The following is a 27927-nucleotide window of genomic DNA, read 5'->3' as shown; positions in this document are numbered from 1 at the left end:
ATAAGAGCAATGAAATCGCCAACATTATCAAAAAAGAATGGGGGATACTTAGGAGTTCCTTTGGTAAAATCCCGGAATTTGAGGCCCCACCGCGTATGGCTTATCGCAGGACCAAAAATTTAAGAGATCGTCTAGTACATGCAGATGTGGGCTCTATGACTAAGAATCATCAGTCCTTATTAGCCCCCAAAAAATTTGGTTGTTTTCCCTGTTTAGGATGTAACAATTGCAAGAACATGGTCAAGGGCGAGGTATTTACCCATCCCACTAAAGGTTCTACCTATAAAATTAAACATCATCTTACATGTAAATCGGACCATGTAATATACATTATTCAATGTCCTTGCAAATTATTGTATGTAGGTGAAACTACTTTGGATTGCAGAAAACGCATAAACAACCATAAGTCTACTATTCGCACTAAGAAAATTGACCTACACTTACCTAAACATTTCGTTTAAAAAAACCATGGGGAGAATGACTTTAAGCTATACATCGTGGACCATGTACCGCGCCATAGACGGGGTGGAGACAGGATCTCCAAATTGAAAAGGTTGGAGTTGGAATGGATTTTTAAACTAGACACCTTATCCCCTAGAGGTCTCAATATAGATTTCAAGATCTTTCCAAGTTTCTCTAGATAGCCCAGTGTTATACTCTGATATGAACATCTGCCCGTGGATTTATCATTTTCCCCGTGTTCCTCCCCCTCCTCTGTGTGTTAGGAGACTAAAAAATAGTCTGACCATCTCTTTATTATTACAATATTTTAAATGTCATTTACAATATTTAGGTCTGATATGTACTGTCAATGTCTTACAGATTATCTTATATTTTTCTCTTTTTTCTAGATATTACTCTCAAGGTTTGCCTCAAGGATCGGTTGAAGCTATATATATGTACTACTCCTATGTTTGACTATATGCATCCTATTTTGAAAAGTTTTTCCATATATGTTTGTCCATGTCTTCCCTCTACAATATCTCTTTGGCGATATGTGAGTCTCTTTATTTATACATTTTGAGTCTTATATTTATTCTAATGTTTAAAATCCCCAACTCTATCTTTTGATATGAGGTTTGGGGACTAAGGATCCGAGACATAATATCTACCCCTAGTTTTTGTTCACACTACAGAGGTATTACATGCAGCTTATATCGCCATGTATTTGGCCAATTAGATTTGAGAGTGGATAGGATGGACTTGTAATGTATGGAGTGTTATTGCCCTTCTCTAAAATGGCGCCGAGGAACCTCTGTGAGCATTGCGCAGACGCGAACTGACGATATGTCCCGTGACTCACAGTTGAAACAGACAGGATCTGACGCCATCCATGAGAAATATGTGAGGGTGTATGGCCCTCTCTCAATATGGCGATTTGCGCCTTTGGTGGGCCATGCGCATGCGTTTAATGACGCACCATGCGATGACTCATACCCACAGGTGATAGGATTGCGTAATGCTTAGATCTACGCAGTAAGAGAGTGTACAATGCTATCAGCCGATCCAGCGAGGGTAAGATGTTTTTAACTTTATTTTATACACCTGTTCTCTTATATTGTCACATGTTATTATACACATGTAGCCCATCTGATTGATTGGCCTTATTTTAGTAAATGCACTATTTACACTATATGCATATAATGTTTTGAATCTATTTTTCTATGTATGTATCAGCATATCCATAGGGGATCTTATTGATATAAAATTATGTATACTTGTCGTATCACTACCACATAATTTTATTATGTATATGTAATTGGCTTTGTGATTTTGTATTGCATATATATGCGTTCTGAGTGTCACATTATTATGCTTGAGAAAGGCTCGTATTGAGCTGAAACGTTGCACCGTGGAATAAAAGGATCTTCACTTTGAAAATTTGGTAGTGCTGTCTCAATTTCTTTTTTGCCTGGAGCCGGTGGTAGGGTGCCGCAGGGATAAAATGGGCTTGAATGAACGTCTTTGCTTAGTTAGGGTGGCGAGTAATTTTCCAGTTCTATTCCCCCATCTATAAAATTTATTGTCTGTGTTTTTTACCTGCCAATGGGATTCATCGTGGACAAATGTATCTAGTAGATGCCCAGCCGTCTGATAAACAGTTTGGTTATACGCAGAGGAATCTGCTGCATATGTGGGCTGAGCGGTCAGTAAAGCCTTATGTAAGAAGTCAAAGCGCTCCCTTCTCGTTTTCCGCCTACGGGACAGATAGCTGATGACATGACCTCTCATTACAGCCTTAGAAGTCGCCCACAGCAAGGGGGAGTCATCCGTATGAGAGATGTTGTCATCCAAGAATTGACTCCAATATATTTGGAGATACTGTTTAAAGTCATCAGAATCTGCCATGTACGCAGGAAATCTCCATATTCTAGTTCTCACATTGGATGGGGATAAGGATAATGACATTGTAATTGGAGCATGGTCTGATATGGTGATTGGATGTATACGTGATAAATAATGTGCCTCAAACAGGGGGGAGGATATCAGAAAGTACGGGAAAATGTTTTATGGGCTACAGAATGACACGTGTATTCTCTCGCCCCAGAATCCATCACCCTCGAGGGATCGCACACATTGAGGGAGTCAATGAGGAGAGTGAGGGAGGCGGTCGCTACCTGGGACTGAGGTGTAGAAGGGGACTTGTCCAGTTTGGGGCATTGTACAAGATTGAAGTCGCCTCCAATTATTAAGCGACAGTCGGGAAAGCTCGTTATGATTTGGAGAACCTCTGGGTAAAACGTGCTTTGGTCGTGATTAGGGGCATAAATGTTCACCAGTAAATATGCTATCCCGGCTATTAAGACCTGTAGTATTAGGTACCTGCCCTGAGGGTCTGCTATGGAGTTCTCTACAGTGTATTGAATGTCCCTTCTGAAAAGTGTCGCAACCCCCCGCGAAGAGGAAGAATGTGAGGCAGAAAGGCAATCCGCTAGCCATGGGGCTTTCAAGTTGCTTTGCGTGCCTGATCTCCAGTGAGTCTCCTGAAGAAATATAATGTCAGGGGAGAGTCTTTTGAGATGATTAAGCACTTTTTTCCTCTTCAGGGGCGTGTTCAGTCCTGCTACATTCCAGGAAAGGAATTTAATATGAGGGTGTGTACTAAAAGTGTCGGGGTGTAGTGTGTTTGGGGTACTCATCCTGTGTCGAGGTGGTAGATTCGGATCAAAGGTAGTGTAAGCCAGATGCTGCACCCCACAGTCCCAGCGAGCCGCGAGTACAGCCCCTTCCCACTGATGCCATTACAAGCGGGAGTCACGCCTCCCATCACCTGAAAAAGGATAAAATACATGAGCGAGCATAAATAACACAAAAAAGGCATAGAAACCACAAAACTTATAGCGGCATTAACAAGTAACTGGTGTTCTGCTGTGAACACAACTGCCGCAGGTTGCGCTTTAACTCGCCAAGGTAAGCGAAGTAAGCACATGTCCATTGGTAGGAGAGCTAACTTTTCCTCTCAGAAGGTCTTCATTATCCTTCATCCCGCACTTCCAGATGGAGGCCTCTGCGGGCCAGGATCGGATCCTCAAACATCAGCGCACGGTCCCCCATTTGCACTTTCAGCTTGGCCGGGAAGAGGAGTTGAAATCGGGTGTTCTGTTCGTGCAACAGGCGGCAAATTGGAGCGAAGGCTTTTCTCTTCTGGGCGACCGTCGCCGAGTAATCTTGGAAAATCAGGATTTTGGAGTCATTCACGTGGAGGTTCCCCTGCTGCCTGTATGCTCTCAAGACTCTTTCTTTTATCTCCCAGTGTAGGTACTTGGCGATCACTGGATGTGGCCTATTGTCTCCCGCATTCCCCCGGGTTCTGGGTGGTCCCAGCCTATGCACTCTCTCAATCATGAGGGGGTCGCTTCCCAGATCAATGTTGAGAGCTGTGGGTATATCTTTGGTGATGTAGTCCAGTAGCTGGTCGTTTGTCATGCTTTCAGGGATGCCCACGAAGCGCAAATTGCTGCGCCGATCCCTATTTTCTAGGTCATCCAATTTATCTCTCAGGGCTTGGGATGTGACTTGACTTTGCCTTAAGGCGACCTCCATTGTGGCGATAGAATCTTCCGCTGTATTAAACCGTGTTTCCATATCTGCTATTTTTTGTGAATTCTAAGTGATTTGCGCAAATGCAGAATTTATGGACGTGTGCAAGACATCCAGCCGCTTGTCGAAGAGAGGAAGCAGAAGTTTGGAGACCTCCTGTGCCACTAAGGTCGCCTGAAGTGAGTCAGTTTCCGAGTCATGCGAAGGACTGTTCTGTGGGGTTAGTCTGGGTGGCGTGACGTCGTCATCAGGAAGGAGTTCTGGGGTGAACTGATTTTGAGAGCTGGATCCTCTATTGGAAGAAGATCTGGGAGTCTGTTTATCCCCCTTCATATGGGTTTTGGATTTCTGCATTTTGGAGGACGGGGGTATCCCGGGCGTCCGGGCGGCACAAGAGCGGACAGGTTGATCTCTCAAAGATTTTGTCAAATATTTGTCCATGTCACGCTCCCCTATCAGGGGGGTAGCACGAGAGATTTTACAGACAATGAACAGGCAGCAGAGGCAAATAGAAGGAAAGTAGCCCACAGCATGTTACATCTTTACAGATCCATCAGCATGTGCAGGGGTTTGGAGGGATCTTTATAACGAAACATAGTGGGTTCAGCAAACAATGTCCCGTGCAAACGATGAAGTGAACCAAGGTGGGTCAAAGGGGAAGTTTCTGAGGCGCAATAAATCCTCGATTCTTCCTACAATGTTGACGTAGTGCACACAGTTTAGGAGAGTTGCGCTGAGTAGTTCCTGGCTGGGGGTTACACCGGGGTTTCTCCCCCCGTGCGATGTGTATACAAGTCCCTGGGCAGTAAGAATGTCCGTCAGGCCCAGCAGTGTCACCCGCGAGATCGTGCCTGGGTGTTTTCACGTGGGTATTGCCCCACACAAGATATTGGTCTGGGTCACAACTTGGCTATTTGGGGGTCCTCACCTGGGGTCTGCCCCACTTCTCCTCCCCTTCCCAGCACTTCTTTTCCTATCAGGCCGCAGTTGCCTTTATCCGCCACAAGATGGCAGCAGAGTTGTGGCTTTTCAAGATGGCGGCCAGGGCATGGCTTCTCGCGAGGTTTGCCTCGCACAAGATAGCGGCCGGGATCTTCCCCTGCCAGACCAGCAATGCCCCTCGGGGTACAATAATGGAAAATCGGGGGGTCACAGAGCAGTCCACAGGGAAGACCTCCCTCCCCCTTATGATCTCTTCCTCCCCTCTTCTTACCGGCCGCACGATGTGGGTGCCGTTCAGCCACGGTCCGGCCGAGCCTCGCCTCCTCCAAGATGGCCGCCGGAAAGATTTTCTTCTGCAGGAGACCCAGGTAGGATGATTTGTGCCAGTTATAATGCTGCTTTTGATGGCGGGTCACCCCGATCCTCTGCCTCCCCTAGCAGGGGGGATCCCCAATCCAGGGCTCTTCTCCCGCCGGGCTTTTATCTTCTGCCGCGTGACGGGGCCAGGTACGCCCGCGCTTCTTTCGGCGTTCCACCGCCCACGGCTCCGGGGCGATTCAAATCGGAGTCTCTCTGGGGTCTCTCCGAGCCCCCCGTGTCAGGGGAATTGCCTGCAACGTCCCCCGAGGCAGGATGGCCAGGATACAGCCCGGATGGTCTCAGGGCGCAGAGGAGCTCTCTCTAAAAGCGGCCATCCACGATGCCCCGCCCCCGGAAGTCCCCTAAAGACCAATGTTTAGAAACATTATCACAAAGTTCAAGAAATTTCTACAAAAGTTCCTCGTCATCTGTTCGTTTTGGAAGAACTGATCCGGTGGCTTCCAGGACAGTTCAGCCTGTGAGATGGAGTCAGGAGGTTGCTTGAGACCTTTTATTGCGTTTAAAGATTTCTGCAGACTCCGCATGGTCCATCCAGACACTTTCCTCCCCACTGCATCCCACCACAATATATTGGGTAATTCAGGCCTACTATCTGACCCATCACTCAGGCAAAGATCATACCACAAAATACAGGTTACTGTTGTAGTGAGTCCTGAGAATTTGGTGGCAGAAGATGGAGAGATAGAAGTCCACTCAGTTTGAGAAAACAAGGGCCATAATTGAAAAGGGTCTGACGTCTCACCATCATGAAGGTCACCACTGTTGTTGGGACCAGTGTCTTGTCGTCCTTCAAAGACCTGCTCCTCCTTCCACCTTAGAACTCGCTGGCACTCCAGTGTTATCCTCATCCATGTTGGAAGACTGTGCCTGGAGAGTTCATACTGACTGCAGTATCCACATAATTAATGAACTCTGACAAATCATACCTCAAGGTATCAATACAGCTGGGTTCCTCAACCTCCTGGAAATCCTGGGGTGAAGGGAACGCAGGAAACACATCGCCAGGAGAAGCACATACATCATTGCTAAGTAGTGGGTCTGTTTCGTGTGCCTTAACCTCAGTTGGGCTTTCAGAACTGGCACTGGCACTGGCGATCTCGCTGCTAAGGGTATGTTCACACGGCCTATTTACGGACGTAAATCGGGCGTTTTTGCCCCGAATTACGCCCGAAAATAGCGCCTCAATAGCGCTGACAAAGATCTGCCCATTGAAAGCAATGGGCAGACGTTTGTCTGTTCACACGAGGCGTATATTTACGCGCCGCTGTCAAATGACGGCGCGTAAATTGATGCCCGCGTAGAAGAAGTGACCTGTCACTTCTTTGGCCGTAATTGGAGCCGCTATTCATTGACTCCAATGAATAGCAGCGCTAATTACGGCCGTAATTGACGCGGCGTTCAAGCGCCTGCACATGCCGGTACGGCTGAAATTACGGGGATGTTTTCAGGCTGAAACATCCCCGTAATTTCAGCCGTTACGGACCCCCGCCGTGTGAACATACCCTAAAGGTTTCAGGAGGTCCAGTGCTAGTTATATCTCCTGTGTCTTCATCATCCACAGGATTTGTTTCTGTAGATATATAGACATCCTTTGTATGCATTCCTTCCAGTCCTGAATTAAGTTCAGAATCTTTTCCCTCTTCCTGGTGCTCCCACGTCTTATGGGATATGCTGCCCCCACACTCCACATCACACACCTCGGGACACTGGAGCTTTCTCTTGAGATCTGTAGCCGTCAGAGCCTGGAGCAGCAGCACAATCCTTATAACGCTGTGCTGGCCACACACAACATGTTTGCGGCACCTCTCGCTCCGCTTGTGCCAGACACCAATTCCAGTCCCAGAACTTATCATCCTCTGCGGTCTCACATCCCAGAACATCCATGGTCTCCTGATACAACTCGCTAGCTCGCACAAGAACTTGTTCCTTCCTTGCCATAGTCAGAGCCTGATCCCAAGCCCAGCATTCAATGTCTTCTGTAGCCTTTGGTCTGAGACAGTCCTTTGTCTCCTGGTAAACCACAATTGCTCTCCTCATGATAGACATCCTGGTGTGCAGACCTCTGTCCATCTCTCCTGTGTTCTGCTGATCCCATTTCTGACACCAGTTGTCATGGGGTTCGTTAGGTTAATGCATGATCAACAGAGCCAGTGAGGACAGGGCAACTCCAACAGGATTTATTGTATCCAACTCTGACAGACCTTCCACGCAGGGACAGCACACAGTCCACAAAATCAGGTAATCACAGGAAACTTCTCAGAGCGCTGGCCTCCGCTTTAGCTCTCATTAAAGTCTACGTCCAGGAGATCCTCCCCAGGACAAACCCTTATATGCCCCTCAGGGGGAGGACCATCTTGGCAGTTTCTCGTCACTATGATCGGTTATAATATTGACTTTAGTTTGTATTTCTACTGTCTGTATGTGAGTTGTGGTCTTTTGTACTATTATGTGTATTGCCCAACAATTGTCTGCCACAGCCAGGATGAGCGCAATGTGGGGGGAGATAATTGGATCTGCTTGGTTTGCTGGTCTGCACACAAGCTGAGTGATGGTGCCTCCTGATGACCCCCTGTGGAGACTGGACAATGAAGACACTTTATGTCTTGTGGCTGCACCTCTGACTCATCTGATTGTCCATACGCTGGAGCAGAGTTTCCCAACCTTTTCAGGCTCGAGGCACCCTAAGAAAAAAAAAAATTCCCAGGGCACCCCAACCAAATTTTTTTTACAAAACAACAAAAAATGGCTAAAAACAAGCAGTATACTCTTATGTTCACACAACGTTTTTTTGCAAGGCAGAAACGAAAAATCTGCCCACAAATTAATTTAGGAATTTTGAGGCAGATTTTGAATTGACAGCGTTGTTTGACTTTTTTTTTTTTTGCCGTTTTTCTCCCACATTTTTTTTTAAGCCGTTGAAGCGAATGCAAAAACCGCAGACAAAAAAGCACCAAACGAGCGGCACAGGTTTTTTTCTGCCTCCTATTAATTTCAATGGGAGGTCAGAGGCGGAAACCACTCGAAGACCATCAGCCCCCACTTACAGTAATGACCATCAGCCCCCCACTCACAGTAAAATTACCATCAGCTCCCCACTCACAGTATAATGACCCCTCAGTAAAGAGCCGATAAACCCCCTCCAGTAAAGTGACCAACAGCCCCCCCAGTAAAGTGACCATCAGCCCCCCAGTAAAGTGATCATCCGCCTCAGTCCCCCCCAAGTATAATCCCTCCCCCCCCAGTAGAATGACCATCTGCCCCTCTAGTAAAGTGACCATCACAGAGGGAAAGTGTGCTTACTTCTGGGGAAGGAATAAATAAGGAGGTATAAGAACAACAATTCCCGGCATGTCCAGGCTAGTATTATTTGATATCAATGGACATTAGAGGGAGCAGATAAAAGGAGAGAACTACAACTCCCAGCATGTCCAGGATGTTATGTGATATCCAAGAAAGTTTACAGGAGGAGGAGGTAGAAGGAGAGAACTACAACTTCAAGCATGTCCAGGCTGTTATGAGATATCAGAGGACATTACAGGGAGGAGGTATAAGAGGAGAGAACTACAACTACCAGCATGTCCAGGCTGTTATGGGATATCAGAGGACATTAAAGGGAGGAGATATAAGAGGAGAGAACTACAACTCCCAGCATGTCCAGACTGTTATTATGAGATATCAGAGGACAGTACAGGAGGAGGTATAAGTGGAAAGGACTACAACTCTAAGCATGTCCAGGACGTTATTATGGGATATCAGAGGACATTACAGGGAGGCGGCATAAGAGAAGAGAACTACAACTCCCAGCATGTCCAGACTGTTATGTGATATCAGAGGACATTACAGGGAGGAGGAGTAAGAGGACAGAACTACAACTCCCTGCATGTCCAGGCTGTTATTATGGGATATCAGCGGACATTACAGGGAGGAGGTATAAGAGGAGAGAACTACAACTCCCAGCATGTCCAGGCCGTTATTATGGGATATCAGAGGACATTACAGGGAGGAGATATAAGAGGAGAGAACTACAACTTCCAGCATGTCCAGACTGTTATGGGATATCAGAGGACATTACATGGAGGAGGTATAAGAGGAGAGAACTACAACTTTCAGCATTCCCCTGGCTCCATTTCTCACACAACTGCTAACAAACGAAACAAAAAAATACTTACCCTGCACATGGCTCATCTCCCTCCGTCAGACTTCTAGTGGGAAGCGGTTGCCGGTACTCGTAACAGACGTCCGCGCGTCACGTCTGCTACAATGTCGGGGGCGGAGCTTGTAGCAAAAAAAAATATATATATATTTTTTTGCAGTGGATGAGCGGAGTGCCGCGGCACCCCGGGACGGTTCTCGTGGCACCCCAGGGTGCCGCGGCACCCGGGTTGGCAACCACTGCGCTAGAGACACGACCTGTGGTACCTGATTACAGAATGAATTCCTCTCTGCTGAGTGCTTACAATAAACCACACATATTGCACCATCACAACATGCTTGTCAGAGCTCTCAGTTCAGCTCATTGTGCAGAATGAGGAGGGTTTAGAGATTCTGTGTGTATGTCAGAATGATCATTAACTACTGCATACCCAGAGTGTAATGAGCCTGTCTCTGTCTGTGACAACTCCCATCTACATAAAACACAAAATCCATGTTTTGCAGTGTGTCCTCTCTCATGTCAGCTCGTGGTAGAGTCAGTGTCTGTGTATGTTCAAGACAGTCATGATCAGTGTCAAAATCAAAAACTTAACCCCCTTGATCATCCTCCCCTTCCTCTCTCTGAGACAAACTTGTCTCATAAGGAAGCAAACTAGTAGGGTTCAAGTATGAACACCGATGTAGCATGATTTGGCTGGGCTGTAACAGTGTTAACTCCAAACAGTGTCTACAGTATCCCACCATTCCCAGAAATGTTCTCATCTGTTTTTTATTTTGTGGGATTTTAAGTTGTTGTATAGGAGCAACTCTATCTGGGAGTAGATGTCTGTACCCCTGTATTAGTCAATGCCCAATATACGTCACCTTGGTCTGACACAACTGCATTTTGGACTTTCTGCGTCCTGAAGACCCCCCTCTTTTTACCTGAAGACACCCCTCTTTAGAAGGTGAGCAGAGCAAAAGGTCATCTACATATTGAATCAATATAGATCCTCCAGGTAGATGAAGATCAGGATTACTGCTGAGGGCTTGACTGAAAATGGTGGGAGAGTTTAGAAAACCCTAAGGTAGACGTGTCCATGTGCACTGCTGTCCTCTGTAAGTGAATGCAAACAGATATTGTGAGTCAGGATGTATGGAGAGAGAAAAATGCAGAACACAAATCAATGACTGAAAAATTAGTCCTGTCAGAGGGGAGCTGCATCAATATAGTTGCTGGATTAGGCACTATTGGGGAATCACTACTTCTTTAATAGTTCTCAAATCCTGCACCATTCTCCATGTTTGACTATTGCCTTGCTTCTTAATATGGTAAATAGGGCTATTACACAGAATGGTTTTCTTAAGGATGCCTTGTTTCAACAATAAGTCAACTGTAGGGCCAATTTCTATCTCTGCCTCTGATTTCAGAGGATATTGGGGCTTTCTGAGCAGAACACCGTGCGGTTTCAGTAAAATTTGCACTGGCTGATTTTGGCTCATTGTACCTACTTCAGTGGCTTAGAGTTCCATAAATGGGTCAGTATTATTTTGTATCATGGCCTCTACTGCAGCATCTGTAATGAGAGTCATCTGATTGTTTTCTATTAACTGTGGGGAAAATATAACAGATTAACAGTATCCTCCTTGTTTTCTAATGGTACTTGGAGATGTACACTCTCTGGTGTATAGTAAATGGTACATCCGAATTTAGACAGCGAGTCCCATTCCAGTAGGCTTATCGGCGCATCTGCTGACAACAAAAATGAATGTTCAGTAGTTATGGGACCTACAGAAACAGTGGTGGGGTTAGAAATAGGAAGATATTTTGGATTTCCTGTGACTCCCACTGTTTTCACTTTCTGATCAGATTAGGAAAGAATTTCATTATTGATTAGAGAGACAGAGGCTCCTGTATCCGTATCAACAAGAAAAGGTACATTATATTCGGCCTGGGCAATTATGACCGAAATCAAAATCATGATTAATTGAAGATGTAACCTCGATAACGATTATTTAGGCCTCACCCCCTTTTGCATGCCACGCCCCCTATCAAAATGCTACGCCATTGGATTAATATATATTCCCTGAGTCTGCTGTAAACTACTGTATATAATATACACCCTGAAACTGCCCCCACACAGTATATTGCCCCCATAGGGCTCCACACACAGTATAATGCCCCTATAGCTGTCCTCCACACAGTATAATTCCCCAATAGCTGCCCTCCACACCATATAATGCCCTCATAGCTGCCCTCCACACGGTATAATGCCCCCCATAGCTGCCCACCACACAGTATAATGCCCCCATAACTGCCCTTCACACAGTATAATGCCCCCATAACTGCCATTCACACAGTATAATGCCCCATAACTGCCCCCCACAGTATAATGTCCTATAGATGCTTAGTACAATGCCCCCATTACCGACTTCCACTGCTCCTATAGCTGTTCTCACACAGTATAATGCCCCGATAACTGACCCCATAGCTGCACCCCACACAGTATAATGATTTTGTAAGTTTGCCCACTGTCAAAGTCATGAACAGTCTAGAATTTTTAGGCTAGGTTAATTTTACCAGTGAGAGATAGATTATATAAAAAAAAAAAAGAAAATCACATAGTCAAAATGATATATATTTATTTGCATTGTGCACAGAGAAATAAGTATTTGATCCCCTACCAACCATTAAGAGTTCAGCCTCCTCCAGACCAGTTACACGCTCCAAATCAACTTGGTGCCTGCATTAAAGACAGCTGTCTTAAATGGTCACCTGTATAAAAGACTCCTGTCCACAGACTCAATTAATCAGTCTGACTCTAACCTCTACAACATGGGCAAGACCAAAGAGCTTTCTAAGGATGTCAGGGACAAGATCATAGACCTGCACAAGGCTGGAATGGGCTACAAAACCATAAGTAAGACGCTGGGTGAGAAGGAGACAACTGTTGGTGCAATAGTAAGAAAATGGAAGACATACAAAATGACTGTCAATCGACATCGATCTGGGGCTCCATGCAAAATCTCACCTCGTGGGGTATCCTTGATCCTGAGGAAGGTGAGAGCTCAGCCGAAAACTACACGGGGGGAACTTGTTAATGATCTCAAGGCAGCTGGGACCACAGTCACCAAGAAAACCATTGGTAACATATTACGCCGTAATGGATTAAAATCCTGCAGTGCCCGCAAGGTCCCCCTTCTCAAAAAGGCACCTGTACAGGCCCATCTGAAGTTTGCAAATGAACATCTGGATGATTCTGAGAGTGATTGGGAGAAGGTGCTGTGGTCAGATGAGACTAAAATTGAGCTCTTTGGCATTAACTCAACTCGCTGTGTTTGGAGGAAGAGAAATGCTGCCTATGACCCAAAGAACACCGTCAAGCATGGAGGTGGAAACATTATGTTTTGGGGGTGTTTCTTTGCTAAGGGCACAGGACTACTTCACCGCATCAATGGGAGAATGGATGGAGCCATGTACCGTCAAATCCTGAGTGACAACTTCCTTCCCTCCACCAGGACATTAAAAATGGCTTGTGGCTGGGTCTTCCAGCACGACAATGACCCGAAACATACAGCCAAGGCAACAAAGGAGTGGCTCAAAAAGAAGCACATTAAGGTCATGGAGTGGCCTATCCAGTCTCCAGACCTTAATCCCATCGAAAACTTATGGAGGGAGCTGAAGATCCGAGTGGCCAAGCGACAGCCTCAAAATCTTAATGATTTACAGATGATCTGCAAAGAGTAGTGGGCCAAAACTCCATCTAACATGTGTGCAAACCTCATCATCAACTACAAAAAACATCTGACTGCTGTGCTTGCCAACAAGGGTTTTGCCACCAAGTATTAAATCTTGTTTGCCAAAGGGATCAAATACTTATTTCTCTGTGCACAATGCAAATAAATATATATAATTTTGACTATTTGATTTTCTTTTTTTTATATAATCTATCTCTCACTGGTAAAATTAACCTAGCCTAAAAATTCTAGACTGTTCATGTTAAAGACATGAACAGTCTAGAATTTTTAGGCTAGGTTGGGCAAACTTACAAAATCAGCAAGGGATCAAATACTTATTTCCTTCACTGTACATACTCACCTAACCTGTTATAACGAGCGGAGGAGATCCCTCTGGTCTGTACGGGCGTGATAACGTCACTGCCTCGCGTCCGGCCATACATAGTGAATGGTAGAGCAGGGACCTTACGTGCCCCTGCTCTACCATTGGTCTCAATTGTATCTGTGTCCTGAAGATGCAGATACCGTTTAAACCGGGAAAAAATAATTGATAAAACCGAAATTCGCAAGATGACATCGATTAATTGCTCTGAATTTCGATTATTTTTTTGATTACTTGCCCAGCCCTACATTATATCCTGCAATATTACAATTCAGGTTCCTGCAGAGGAGAATGAGCCTTACTACTACACGTCACACTTTGCTTCATATAGCATAGCAGTCAAAGATTAGTAACTCAAGCACAGGCACAGAATTATACAATAGAGAAACACTCTTAGGGTATGTTCACACGCCCTATTTACGGACGTAATTCAGGCATTTTATGCCTCGAATTACGCCCGAAAAACAGCTCCAAACCGTCTGCAAACATCTGCCCATTGAATTCAATGGGTCTTACGGTGTTCTGTGCAGACGGGCGTAAAAAGACACCCGCCTCAAAGAAGTGCATGTCACTTCTTGGGATGTAATTGGAGCCGTTTTTCATTGACTCCAATGAAAACTAGCTCCAATTACGTCCGTAAAAGACGCCGCGAAAAACGCGTGCACTTGTCAAAACGTCTGAAATTCAGGAGCTGTTTTCGCCTGAAAACAGCTCCGTAATTTCAGACGTATTTGACGTTGCCGTGTGAACATACCCTTACAGAGACAAAGGATCAAACTATCAGTCAGTACAAACATTTCCTGCTTCACTCTCTACTAACTCCTGCTACTGAGTGTAACACAAGGCAGTAAAACTAGACAGCGGACCTTTTATGGGATTCAGAGACTTTTACCGTCCCTCATAGCATGCAGACAGTTCAGGAGTAACCCTTCACTTGCCTCATACATTCATACACCTTTTAACCCCTTCCCGACGTAAACAACTTTCAGATTTTCATTTTCGTTTTTTCTCCCCACATTCCAGAAGCCATAACATCTTTATTTTTCCGTCGACATAGTACTATGAGGGCTTGATTTTTGCGGGACGAGTTGTAGTTTTTCGTACCACCATTTATTTTGCCGTATAATGTACTAGGAAACGGGAAAAAAAATATTTGTGGGGTAGAAAATGAAAAAAACAGCGATTCCTCCATAGTTTTTTGCGCGCCGTTTTTATGGAATTCACTGTGCAATTAAAACAACATGTTAACTTTATTCTGCGGGTCAATACGATTACGGCGATACCAAATACGTATAGTTTTTTTTCTATATTTTACTACTTTTACTTTTTTTTTTTAAAACAAAGGTTTTTATTGTTTTTTGTACATAACATCCAAACAGACAGGAATATCTCATCCAGCTCAACAAGAAATAAGATACATTGGAATACATCATGAACCATCCTTGTCAAGAATTGCATAGTAAAATAGTTGAATTATAATATGCAAGCAAGAGTTTTATTATGCAGTTACGTCATGTGACCTTAATTCCAGGACGGTAATGTATCGAAAACCGAGTGAGATAGATATAAACAGTCAACTTAACCAGAACATTGCACACACAATTGGCACCTGGTATAAAAAGGTCTATCTAGTACGTTACACATTTGGCACTCTGCGACCATGATGTTCACTTCTCCTCTATTCTTTTCCCAAACACACTGAATGAAAGTGTCTTCTCACAGTTATATGTGTTGTTAAGAAGGGCAATTACTTCAGACATATGAGGGATTGTCTGGCTTTTCCAGTACCTTGTAAGAACCAGTTTAGCTGACGGCATGATATGGCCTATCAAGGCTCTCTGGCTGAGAGGGATCATGTGTATATTCAGGAACAGTAACACGAGTTCAGGTGACGGTACTAGTGAAATTCCTGTTATTTCAGATATGAGATCATAAACTGTGACCCAATAGGTTTTAACAAGAGGACAGGACCACAGTATATGTAGTAAGGAGCCCACTCGTCCGCAACCTCGCCAGCACAGAGCTGTAGTGTTAGGATATATTCTACATAATCTTTCTGGAGTATAATACCACCTTAGGAGAGTTTTCATGACGGCTTCATAATGTGAGGTACATTTAAAATTGTATGCAGTATAAGAGGTCGCTTTACACCATGTTATATCCGAGAAGGACTGTCCCAAATCTTTCTCCCAGGCTAATATGCATGGGGACTTAGCAAAGTCCGATTTCTCTCCAATCAGATCATATATGGGCCTCAGTACTTTAAAGACCGCGGACGGTATCTGAAACACTAAGATGAGATCCCAGTTTAGGCGAATAGGTGAAGCTTGTCTAGAAAGAGTTTAACTCTTACGTACGTAAAGCATTCTGTCCTGGGGATATGGAAGGTATTGGACAGATCAGGAAAGGCTATCAGTTGCCCTTTGTCGTATAACTGTGATACAGATTTAAGATTACCTAGTTTCCATCTATGCAGGTCTAAATCTCTCACTATAAGTTCCAAGGATTCTAGAGGAGCTACTGATGTTAGTGTGAAGCTTGATTACTAGAGGAAACGTGTAATTGGCGCCACAACTCTATCGAATTGCGCATAATAGGATGCACATTATCCGAAACCGGGAGCCCCCATAGAGAGCTAATTAGAAGTGCTTTCAAGTTATGTTTGGGAGCAAGCGATGTTTCAATGTGGACCCAATTCTTCCCCATGTCCATCATCCACCAATGTTTTAGTGTAGATATATGCGTAGCAGTATAGTAATCTTTAAGTATTGGGAGGCCCAACCCTCCCCTACCCCACCCCTCCGTCTAGATAGCGTTGACCTCGCGACCCTTGGTGGCTTGTATCGCCAATCAAATCTAGTCAATAGAGATTGAATTCTTTTAAAAAAGGTGTTTGGCAGTTTTATTGGCAGGGTTTTATAGATGTATAACAGTTTAGGGAGAGACATCATCTTGAAGGACGCAATGCGTCCAACCTACGAAATCTCCTGTGCCCTATAGACTTTAAGTTCCCCCTCTAAAGCTTGTAGAAGTGGCAAGTAGTTATGTTTATAAATCAATGATAGGGATTTAGTTATTGTAGTCCCTAAATATCTAATGCCGGTTCTCCTGCCAATCGAGGGGGTACATAGTTTTAAGAGAGGCTAGATTGGTGTTATGAAGTCTAATCGGGAGAGCTTGCGATTTATTTTCATTAATTTTATAGTTCGATAGTTCTCTGTATCTTCGTATGACCTGAAAGGCTGTCATTAGTGATCTACTGGGGTCGGTAAGAGACAGGAGTATGTCATCTGCATATAGGGAAATAAGATGAGACCTCCCCCCTATAGTAATACCTAGTATGTCTTCGTTATTTCGGAGGGCCTGGGCTAAGGGCTCTATGGATAAAACAAAAATCAGGGGGGACAGGGGGCAGCCCTGTCTGGTACCATTTTTGATGGAGAAGCTGTCCGATATAACCCCATTGGTAGAGACTCTGGCTGATGGGGCTGTATAGAGATTCAGAATTGCTGCCAGAATTTTTCCCGCAAAGCCCATCTTTTCCAGCACTGCAAACACAAATCTGCAGTTTATGCGATTGAACGCCTTTTCAGCGTCTAGCGTGACCAATACGGACGGCACCAGTTTCGTGTCAGCATATTCCACTAGATTTAGAACTCTTCTAGTATTGTCAGAGGCTTGCCTCTGTCTCACAAACCCCACCTGGTCTGGGTTAATTAGAGTCGGAAGAATAGGTACTAGTCTATTCGCTAGGAGTTTCGCATATATTTTTAAATCCGAATTTAGTAAGGAAATAGGTCTAAAATTTTGGGGGGTATCTGGGGATTTGTCTGGTTTTGGTATGGTGATAATTAGTGCTGAGAGCATTTCTGGCGGGAAGGGAGTACCTTGCATAGCTCTTTGGAAAATTCTGGTTAGATGGGGAAGCAATATTGTGTTATAAAGTTTAAAGTAGTCATTTAAAAGGCCATCCGGCCCAGGTGCTTTCCCATTTGGTAGGGAGGTAATAATATCAGCGATCTCCTGAGATGAGATAGGCTTGTTAAGGGCCGTTAATTGCTCAGATGTAAGAGAAGGTAAAGAGATGTGTTCCATGAACGCGTTAAATAGAGTAGAGAAATTTTGAGTCTGAAAAGAGTTGTCTTCCACATTGTAAAGGCCTTCGTAATAGTCTTTAAATTTATTTGCTATCGCCCGAGGATCTAAGATTTTTCCGGAAGTGGAAGGGTCTTTCAAATAAGGGATTCTGGCTTTGCTATGTTGCACTTTAAGCCTATGAGCTAAGAGCTTACCCGCTTTGTTATTCTGGGAATAAAATGTGGCTTAGGTTTTCTTTAATGCTTTCTCGTAGTCGAGTATCAAAAGGCCTTTCAAGCGGTTTCTCAGGGTAGCCAGAGATAAGGAATGGGTTTGGGTGGGGTTGGCTTTATTTAGAGATTCTAGAGTTTGAATCTCCGCAAGTGTCTCAGATACTTTTTTCTCTCTTTGTTTTCTATCTCTGTGACCTATTCTAATCAGAACACCCCGCAGAACGGCCTTATGCGCATTCCACATGATATATGGATCTTCAACTGAAGAAGCGTTGAAATGGAAGTATTCGTTCAATTCCCTCTCAATCTCTTTCTTATAAGTGGAGTGCCCCAAGATGTAGGCGTTATTTCTCCATAGCCTATTAGTGTCTCTATTGAATTGCTCTTCAATAGTCAGAGTAATAGCCCCGTGATCTGACAATTTAATAAGTTCAATCGTGGATGTTTTAGTTTGAAACAGAAGGTGTCTGTCCAGCAGAAACATGTCAATACGGGAATACGAGCGGTGTACATTAGAAAAGAAGGTGAAGTCTCTCTCGGACCCATGTTGTGCTCTCCAGACATCATACCTCCTTATGAATGAAAGCTAAGAGGGTAGTAGAACGTGACCTGTTCACGTTAGTGGTATCCATTTTATCATCCATAATATTATTAAAATCCCCGCTAAGTAGGAGTTTCCCCTGTTTCACCATTGTTAATACCCTGGATAATTTATGGAGGAATCTCACGGATCCCGAGTTCGGGGCATACAGATTCACAATTGTGTACGTAACATAATTTAGAGAACAGACTAGAATCAGAAACCTCCCTTTGGTATCAACCGTTTTGGAGATCATATGGAACGCTATAGAGTTACGGATAGCAATCATCACCTCCCTGCTCTAACGGGTATCGTTGGCTTGATATATAGTGGGGAATAGGCGGTGTTTTAATCTATGGGAATCTTTTTCGATAATGTGCGTTTCCTGAGCGCAAAGTACATCGGAGTGTAGGGCCAGCGCCTCGTTCCATAGGAATGAGCGTTTCTGTGGACAATTCAGTCCTTTTACATTTAGTGAGGTAAAGTGTAATACCATTGTGACTCTGTAGAACATGAAAGCAGTGCACCAGTTGCATAGTGTGTGAGCATACAACCTGGGAACAAACAGGAAGAAAAAGAACAAAAGAACAAACACATATCAAACAGTAGACATGCAGTTTCGATGAGAAAAATGCACATTGGTGAATTATCCAACACCATTGCGTTGGTTTACCAGTGGGGTGAAAGTCTGGTCTGAGGCCGACTTAAATCGGAGTGCGTCCAGTGGAGCACATTAAAACATATAGCCTTCAGGGTCTTGGTTTTTTCCTGGAGGGTGCCATCTTCCATTCCGTCTGCAGGTGTTGAGGCGGTGTGCTATCTTGGAGTTGTATATCCACTTGTATATTCCACTGATCCAGCAGGTGTTTCCCTTCCTCCACTGACTTAATAACATGTGTGGTGTCTTCTCTAGAGATAAGGATTTTTATCGGGAAGCCCCATCTGTATAGTATCTTCGCATTCCTCAATGCCAGCGTTATCGGAGTGAGCAGTCTGCGTTGCCTCAGTGTGACTGCCGAGAGGTCTGTAAATAATTTCACAGTGCGGAATGGGTCAGGTAATACTTTGCATCGACGAGCACCATCCATCAGTTGTTCCTTGATGTGAAAGAAGTGGAGTCTAGCAATAACATCTCTTGGGATATTCTCTGCCAGGAGTTTTGGCTTCGGGAGCCTGTGGGCCCTGTTGATGGTTAAATCAGGAGAAGTACAAGTTGGAATTAGGGACTTGATAAGATCTTTAAGATAACGTTGTAAATCCGCTTGCGTAATTGACACAGGAATCCCCCTAAATTTCACATTGTTGCGACGGGATCTGTCTTCGATGTCAGCCATTTTAGCTTTGAGTTCCTCAAATTCATCAGCCAGCGCATTATGTGCATCAATGACGCGGTTGTGTGAAGAGGCATAATCCCCCATCTTTGTCTCAATATGTTGTACACGATCTTCCAGATCACAAACTGAGGTTTGAAGCGGCAGCAGTAGCTGATTAATGCCTGAGTGTATGGAGTTTCTGAGAATCAAAAGCATTTCTTTTAAGGTGTGGGCTGATGCAGGGGAGTCAGAGGTGTGTACATTATCAAACAAGTCAATTCCGTCATTACTCAAGTCAGGCGTTTGGTCTGAGGAATGAACCTCACTCACCCTTGTAGAAGCGGCATCTATCACCAGCGGCGTCTGGTTGGAAGGGCTGCCAGGGGGAGAATGCGGCGATGTTTGCATGAGGCCTGGGGAGGAGTCCGCCATCTTAGTCTCCGCTGTGCAGATTCGCGCCTTTTCATGTATTCCCGCTTTCAGCGATTTTTTTCCCTCTCACCATGATGCTGGCTGTATGGGTTAGGTGTTCCAACCCGGTGGTGAAATAGACTATTGCTGTGTGTCGCTTAGATCGTCGCTGTGTGCTGGAGCTCAGTGATCAAGCTGCCATCTCCGTTGGCTGCCATGCCACGCCCCACTACTTTTGCTTTTAAGTAAAAACCTAAGTGTAAAAAAGAAAATTTATTTTGCATCGCCAAATTCCGAGAGCCACAACTTTTTTATTTTTCCGTCGATTAAGTGGTATGAGGGCTTATTTTTTGCGGGATAAGCTGTAGTTTTTAATAATACAATTTTGGTGTACATGCGACGATTTGATCACTTTTTATTTCATTTTTTGTGGGAGATTAGGTGACCAAAAAAATAGAGATTTTTTGCAATTTGACCTCTGAGGCACCAAATTCAGGACAAGATTGAAAGACTTGTATATCTGCTATTTCTTTTTCAAGCTGAGCGCCAATTTTACTGTGATTCTGTTTTTCAAACTCCAAACATTGGTCCATTCTTACTGCTGACCCTGATTTAAAAGACGCTATTTCTGCCAATCCTGCCAGTACTTATCGTAGGGGTAAAAATTTGCGTGATCTTCTGGTACACAGCCACTACTTGCCAACATCTTCTAATACCCCATCTACCTGGCTGAAATCACCTATTATAGGGTTTTTCATCCGTGTGGTAGATGCTCTTTCTGCCCCTTGATGCCCATTGTCAAGAGATTCACCAACCCTCTCGATGGGAAGTCATATGATATAAAACAATTTCTTAATTGTCAAAGTAGTGGGGTTATATATCTGGCCAGATGTCCTTGCCCCAAATTATATATCGGTAAGACCCTGCAGGAATTGAGGAGGAGAGTGTCCAGACACCTTAGCACCATTAACCTTAAGGAAGACACCACTCTTTCAAGACATATGCATTTGGTCCTTAAACCCTCCGATAAAGGAGGCAATAAAGTAATCATGGACCGTGTCGATTATACAGGCATGGTCCATAGGTTACTTGATGATCACACTACCTATGTCATTCTAAGAGGTAATCCTACCATCAGTTACCTGTCAGAACTGTATGATCTTCTCATTGATGCTAAAAGTAATAATCTTAGTACTATGGACGAATTCAAGCGTCTATATAATCCTACTCCCACTTTGGCAACCTTTTATGCCCTACCAAAGGTTCATAAAAATAAACGCCCTATCCCTGGCAGACCCATTGTGTCGGGAAATGACAACCTGACACAGGGGATAAGCCTCTATGTAGATGAAATTTTGTCCCCCTTTGTTTCTTCCTTGTCGTCCTATCTTAAGGACACCAAGGACACCGTCACCAGGATCCAGGAGATCAATGTTACTTCCACCACCATATTGGCGAGCATAGACGTAGAGTCATTATATACTAACATCCAGCACGATCTAGGTCTCACTGCAGTACAATATTTTTTGAGCACTAAAGGCACACAATTTCAACAACACAATAATTTTGTTCTGTCACTATTACGTTTTTTGCTCACTCATAATTTCTTCACTTTTGATGCTAAATATAATCACCAGATAAAAGGCACAGCCATGGGCACTGTATGTGCACCCACTTACGCCAACCTCTTTCTTGGTTGGTGGGAAGATACCATCGTTTTTTCTGATGATCTCCTCTTTTTCACCTCACATATCTCCTTCTGGGGAAGATATATTGATGACATTCTCATCCTGTGGGATGGGGATGCAAAGACATTCATTGACTTCATGTCTATGCTCAATAATAATTCCATCGGCATGAAATTCACCTACGATATACACGATCGGGTGATTAATTTTCTTGACCTTAAGATCTCTCTGGACCCTGGTGGCGGTGTCCAAACTGACATCTTTCGTAAGGCTACGGCTTCTAATAGTTTTTTACACTGGGACAGTCATCACCCCCCTGCCCTTAAGAGAGGGATACCTATAGGCCAATACCTGAGAGCCAAGCGCAACTGTTCTAATGAACTATCTTTTCAAAGAGAATGCGATGGACTCTATCAAAAATTCTTGGCACGGGGGTATCCCAAAAAGTGGTTACATAGGGCCTATGCCAGGGCTAGGGCGTCTCATAGACCAGATCTACTTTCTGACAGAGGTACCGAATCTGCAATGTCAACATCACCCAGTGCCATTCGTTGTATTGGCACTTTCGATGTGTGTTCTTCCCAGGTTGTTAAGGTTTTGAAAAAACATTGGTCCATTCTTACTGCTGACCCTGATTTAAAAGACGCTATTTCTGCCAATCCTGCCATTACTTATCGTAGGGGTAAAAATTTGCGTGATCTTCTGGTACACAGCCACTACTTGCCAACATCTTCTAATACCCCATCTACCTGGCTGAAATCACCTATTATAGGGTTTCATCCGTGTGGTAGATGCTCTTTCTGCCCCTTGATGCCCAGGGTCAAGAGATTCACCAACCCTCTCGATGGGAAGTCATATGATATAAAACAATTTCTTAATTGTCAAAGTAGTGGGGTTATATATCTGGCCATATGTCCTTGCCCCAAATTATATGTCGGTAAGACCCTGCAGGAATTGAGGAGGAGAGTGTCCAGACACCTTAGCACCATTAACCTTAAGGAAGACACCACTCTTTCAAGACATATGCATAGGTTCCATTCTGGTAACCCCAAGTTGCTCCAATTTTGGGGTATTGCACAGATGAAATTAGGTCCTAGGGCTGGGAATCTAGACCGTAAGCTCCTACAGGAGGAGGCACGGTGGATTCACCGCCTCAATTCTATGACCCCTCAGGGGCTGAATGAAGGATTCACCTATAGTGCCTTTCTGTGATTTCATCTGTCATTCCCTCTTCGCATTATATATGGATTTCTAGTTATATTGTAAGATGTCGATTTCTTCTATGTCGGTTTTTTGTTAATTGATCCGCCTTTATACCTATCTACCAATGCCTCTTCTAATGGAGGGGCTATGTTTAGTTACACTATATATAACCTATTTGTATTTACTATTTCTTGATCTGACCATGTATCTAGTATGGCGGCTGTCATTTTGTCTTATTATTTTATTCCAAAAAATGGGGGTTCGTTGTGTGGGTTCTACCTACAACCATACATACTTACCGTCTAACTATAGCGGGGGTTGATCTTTGGTTTCTGTACCAAGTCCATAATGACACCGACTGCGCTTGCACTGAGTCGCTATGTCTCTGCTATATGGCAGTTTGCTCTAAGTCCCTTTTCTTTCTCACTGCGCAGGCGCGCCGTTTCTGGACTATCTCCGTAGTTTCTGGCGGTGCGCATGCTCGGTCCTTTACCTGTCATTGGCTCCTTGCTACGCCACTCTTTATTGGACAATTTGTCCTTCTGATGGTTGTGCTCTTCTGTTCCGCCTGATTGGCGGTTTGCTCTGACACACCCCCCATCCACATTTACGTCATCTTACACTCCCTTGTACCCCTGAGGACGCTACTAGCTAGCGAAACATGTCGGGGGGGGGGGGGGGGGGCTCTGTCTGTTTTAATTCCTGCCTAAGCCGTATCTACTGCCTTCATTTAGTCAATGTAACTTGCTATACGCTATCCAGTACTCACTTATGGTTGTCAACACGGTGCTGCGTTTGTACCAGCGGCTCACTCCTATTTTCGGCTCTTGGCAGTGATCATTTAAAAAACATTTATGTGGTTTGTCCTTTTTGCTATACGTAGCATAATAAAATATATATTTTACTGTTAATTGGGGTGGTCAGGAAAAGGGTTTTGTTTGCCTGCAGGCATTCCTTCTATTGACTACGTATATTATACCTGCTGACTACCCAGGGTCTCAGTTTGTTTTTTTGTGGCAGGGAATTCCTCTCCAGGAGAAGTCAGTGACTACACTGTCCATATATGGACACAGCGATGTCACTCACTTCTGAAGCGGAATCCCCGACTCTATGGCCGGGGATTCCACTACAGGAGAAGTGAGTGACTACACTGTCCATATGGACACAATGACGTCACTCACTTCTGAAGCGGAATCACCGACCCTGTGACCGGGGATTCCGCTACAGAAGAAGTGAGTGACCAAACTGTCCATATATGGACACAGTGATGTCACTCACTTCTGAAGCGGAATTCCCGACCTGTGGCAGGGAATTCCTCTCCAGGAGAAGTCAGTGACTACACTGTCCATATATGGACACAGCGACGTCACTCACTTCTGAAGCGGAATCCCCGACTCTATGGCCGGGGATTCCACTACAGGAGAAGTGAGTGACTACACTGTCCATATGGACACAGTGACGTCACTCACTTCTGAAGCGGAATCACCGACCCTGTGACCGGGGATTCCGCTACAGAAGAAGTGAGTGACCAAACTGTCCATATATGGACACAGTGACGTCACTCACTTCTGAAGCGGAATTCCCGACCTGTGGCAGGGAATTCCTCTCCAGGAGAAGTCAGTGACTACACTGTCCATATATGGACATTAAAGTCAGTGACTTCTCCTGGAAGAGGGGGATGGGTGCAACCTACAGGGGGCTGTGTGGCATTACCTACAGGGGACTTGGTGGCATTACATACTGGGAGCTGGGTGGCATTACATACAGGGGGAAGGGTGGCATTACCTGCAGAGGGCTGGGTGGCATTACCTGCAGCGGGCTGGGTGGCATTACCTGCAGCGGGCTGGGTGGCATTACATATAGGGGGCTGGGTGGCATTACCTGCTGGGGGCTGGTTGGCATTACCTGCAGGGGGCTGGGTGGCATTACCTGCAGGGGGCTGGGTGGCATTTCCCTCCGGTGGTCTGGGTGGCATTACCTGCAAGGGGCTGGGTGGCATTACCTGCAAGGGGCTGGGTGGCATTACCTGCAGAGGGCTGGGTGGCATTACATATAGGGGGCTGGGTGGCATTACATATAGGGGGCTGGGTGGCATTACCTGCTGGGGGCTGGGTGGCATTACCTGAAAGGGGCTGGGTGGCATTACCTGCAGGGGGCTGGGTGGCATTACCTGCAGAGGGCTGGGTGGCATTACATATATGGGGCTGGGTGGCATTACCTGCTGGGGGCTGGGTGGCATTACCTGCAGGGGGCTGGGTGGCATTACCTGCAGAGGGCTGGGAGGCATTACCTGCAGGGGGCTGGGTGGCATTACCTGCCGGGGGCTGGGTGGCATTACCTGCAGGGGGATGGGTGGCATTACCTGCAGGGGGCTGGGTGGCATTACCTGCAAGGGGCTAGGTGGCATTAACTGCAGGGGGCTGGGTGGCATTACATATAGGGGGATGGGTGGCATTACCTGCTGGGGGCTGGGTGGCATTACCTGCAGTGGGCTGGGTGGCATTACCTACCAGGGGGCTGGGTGGCATTACCTACCAGGGGGGCTGTGGAATTATCTACAGAGGGCTGTGTGTGACAACAAATTTAAATGAAATTCATCCGATTTTAAAACGGACAGGGAAAAAACCGGATGCAAAACGGGTCAAAATCGGCTGTTAAAAACGGCAACACGGCCCGGAACGGAATCAGAAACGGATGCAAAACGGCCGGGGGAAAACGGCCCAAAACGGCCGTTTTTATCGGCCGACACTCGGACCCTGTCGTGTGAATGAGGCCTTAGATGAAATGGAGAATTACATTTTCTAAAAGGAATTATTGCAGTTTTATTCCACAACATACAAGAGGTATACCCAAACCCAACAGGTTTATTTTAATCAAGGTACTTATTGAACAACAATCTTATTGTTTACTCAATATTTATGCCCCTAATAATTTTTCCTTAAATTGTTCAATACAATACATCTGTGGCAACCCCCTAATCAGATAATCAGTGGACATTTCAACACAATATGCAACTCATTCTTAGACAGACAAATCCCTCCTCCACCCACACAGCATCCATCTCATTACATAATATCCATACCCACCTTGACTATTGGTTTATCTCTAAGTCCTTACTTATGGTATGTCCTTTATGCCATGTTGAACCATGCCCCGATTCTTCTCAAATTAGACTTGGCCTGAAGCAAGTCGATTTCTTCCAGATGGTGCTTTCTGACTTCTAGATTAAAAAAGTACCTTGAGATACAATTGGACACTATTTAGATGGTAACATCAAATATCTGGGTGAAATTAATTGGTTTTGGGCCACAGGCAAATCCGTACTTAGAGGACACATTTTAGCTTATGTTTCTATGAAAGATGAGCTCACAGCAACAATTAAACCCCTACAGTCTAACGTAATTGAAAGATATAAACACCTAAGACAAACAGGTTCACCTATGGCAAGGGACGCCTCCTGAAAGGCTTAACGAGCTTCAGAGATTAGCCTTCATGAACAAGCCTCCTCACAGATTCTTCGTCAAAGAAACAAGAGGGAAAAGACCAGGCCGCTTACTAGCCTCCCGAACTCGGCCCTTTTGCTCTGCCACTAAAATACCCCACACACGTACTCAAAAACATGATCTTGTTTTTATCCCCCTTAAATATGTAAAGAATTTTGTAACTTCCATGCTGTTTTTTTTTTATAACGTTGAGCCGGACTCCTTTAAAGATGGGTTCACTTACTCAGAGAATGTGAAACCGCTAAGATTAACAAATAAATAATCTACGAGAAGGCTTAAATGCCCCTATAACTAGAGAAGTTTAAGGAGTCATCAAATTATTAAAATCGCCATGACCTGATGGCTTTTGAGGGGAGTTTTATCAAATGTTTAGACCCTTTAAGGCGTTATCCCGTGAATCATTTTCATACCAAAAGTCTTGAAATGCTGTGAAAATAATTTGCAGTGTTTTTTTAGATAAAAAAAAAATCATCTAATTTTTGCTTGCTTGTGTCCTCTGTGGTACTGCTGCTAATCCGTGCTACTAGGGGAGGGTTCTGAGCAGAATCAGTCTCCTGTCCCCTGGCAGCTGACAATATTCAGTAGTCCATTCCAACTTTACAATCCTAAGAGGCTGAGAAGGAGTCTGCTCACCTATAATGTCATGCTTTGCTCCTTCCTAGAAAAACGGAAAGCTATTCTGAGTGGGATAACCCCATTAATAGCACCTTACCTTCGTACACTATTCACTTCCATCCTTTCCTCTGGCAACATGCCCAACAGGTTTACTGAAGCATGCTGATACCTGTTATTGAAGCCTGGTAGGATTTAGAACTACCCAACGTATACCACCCTATTTCCTTATTAAATATCCTTTAAAATACCAAGATAATGGCCACTAGACTTGATGCTATCCTTCTGACATCCTAGACCCATCTCAGATTGGGTTTGTAAATGGTAAATTCCTCACATTTAACCCCTTAATGACCACCTATATGAGTTTTCACAGCAGCCATTAAGGGTACTTATGCCAAAGCGCCGCCTTTTCACGGCGGCGCTTTGGCATAAGATAGCGCCCCCAGGAGGCGCTTAAACTCCGTGGACTCGGGGGGCGTGGCCAACGACGGACATGAGCGGTCGCATGCTTTGAGCGCTCCGTACCCAGCTAAGGTTTTCCTCTATTTATCCTGCTGAAATACCGCTATAACTACTACCAAAACCGACTTGCATACTTACCGAAGAGGATACGCTGTCATGAACCGAACCAGGCAATCCTTGGCGGCTGAACGGCTGAAGGAATACGCTAGGGCCGTTCCACAAGATGG

Source organism: Rhinoderma darwinii, chromosome 1, assembly GCF_050947455.1.
Source record: "Rhinoderma darwinii isolate aRhiDar2 chromosome 1, aRhiDar2.hap1, whole genome shotgun sequence".
NCBI classification, from domain to species: Eukaryota; Metazoa; Chordata; class Amphibia; order Anura; family Rhinodermatidae; genus Rhinoderma; species Rhinoderma darwinii.
The sequence above is the reverse complement of the archived record's forward strand: the minus strand, read 5'-3'. Positions refer to the sequence as shown.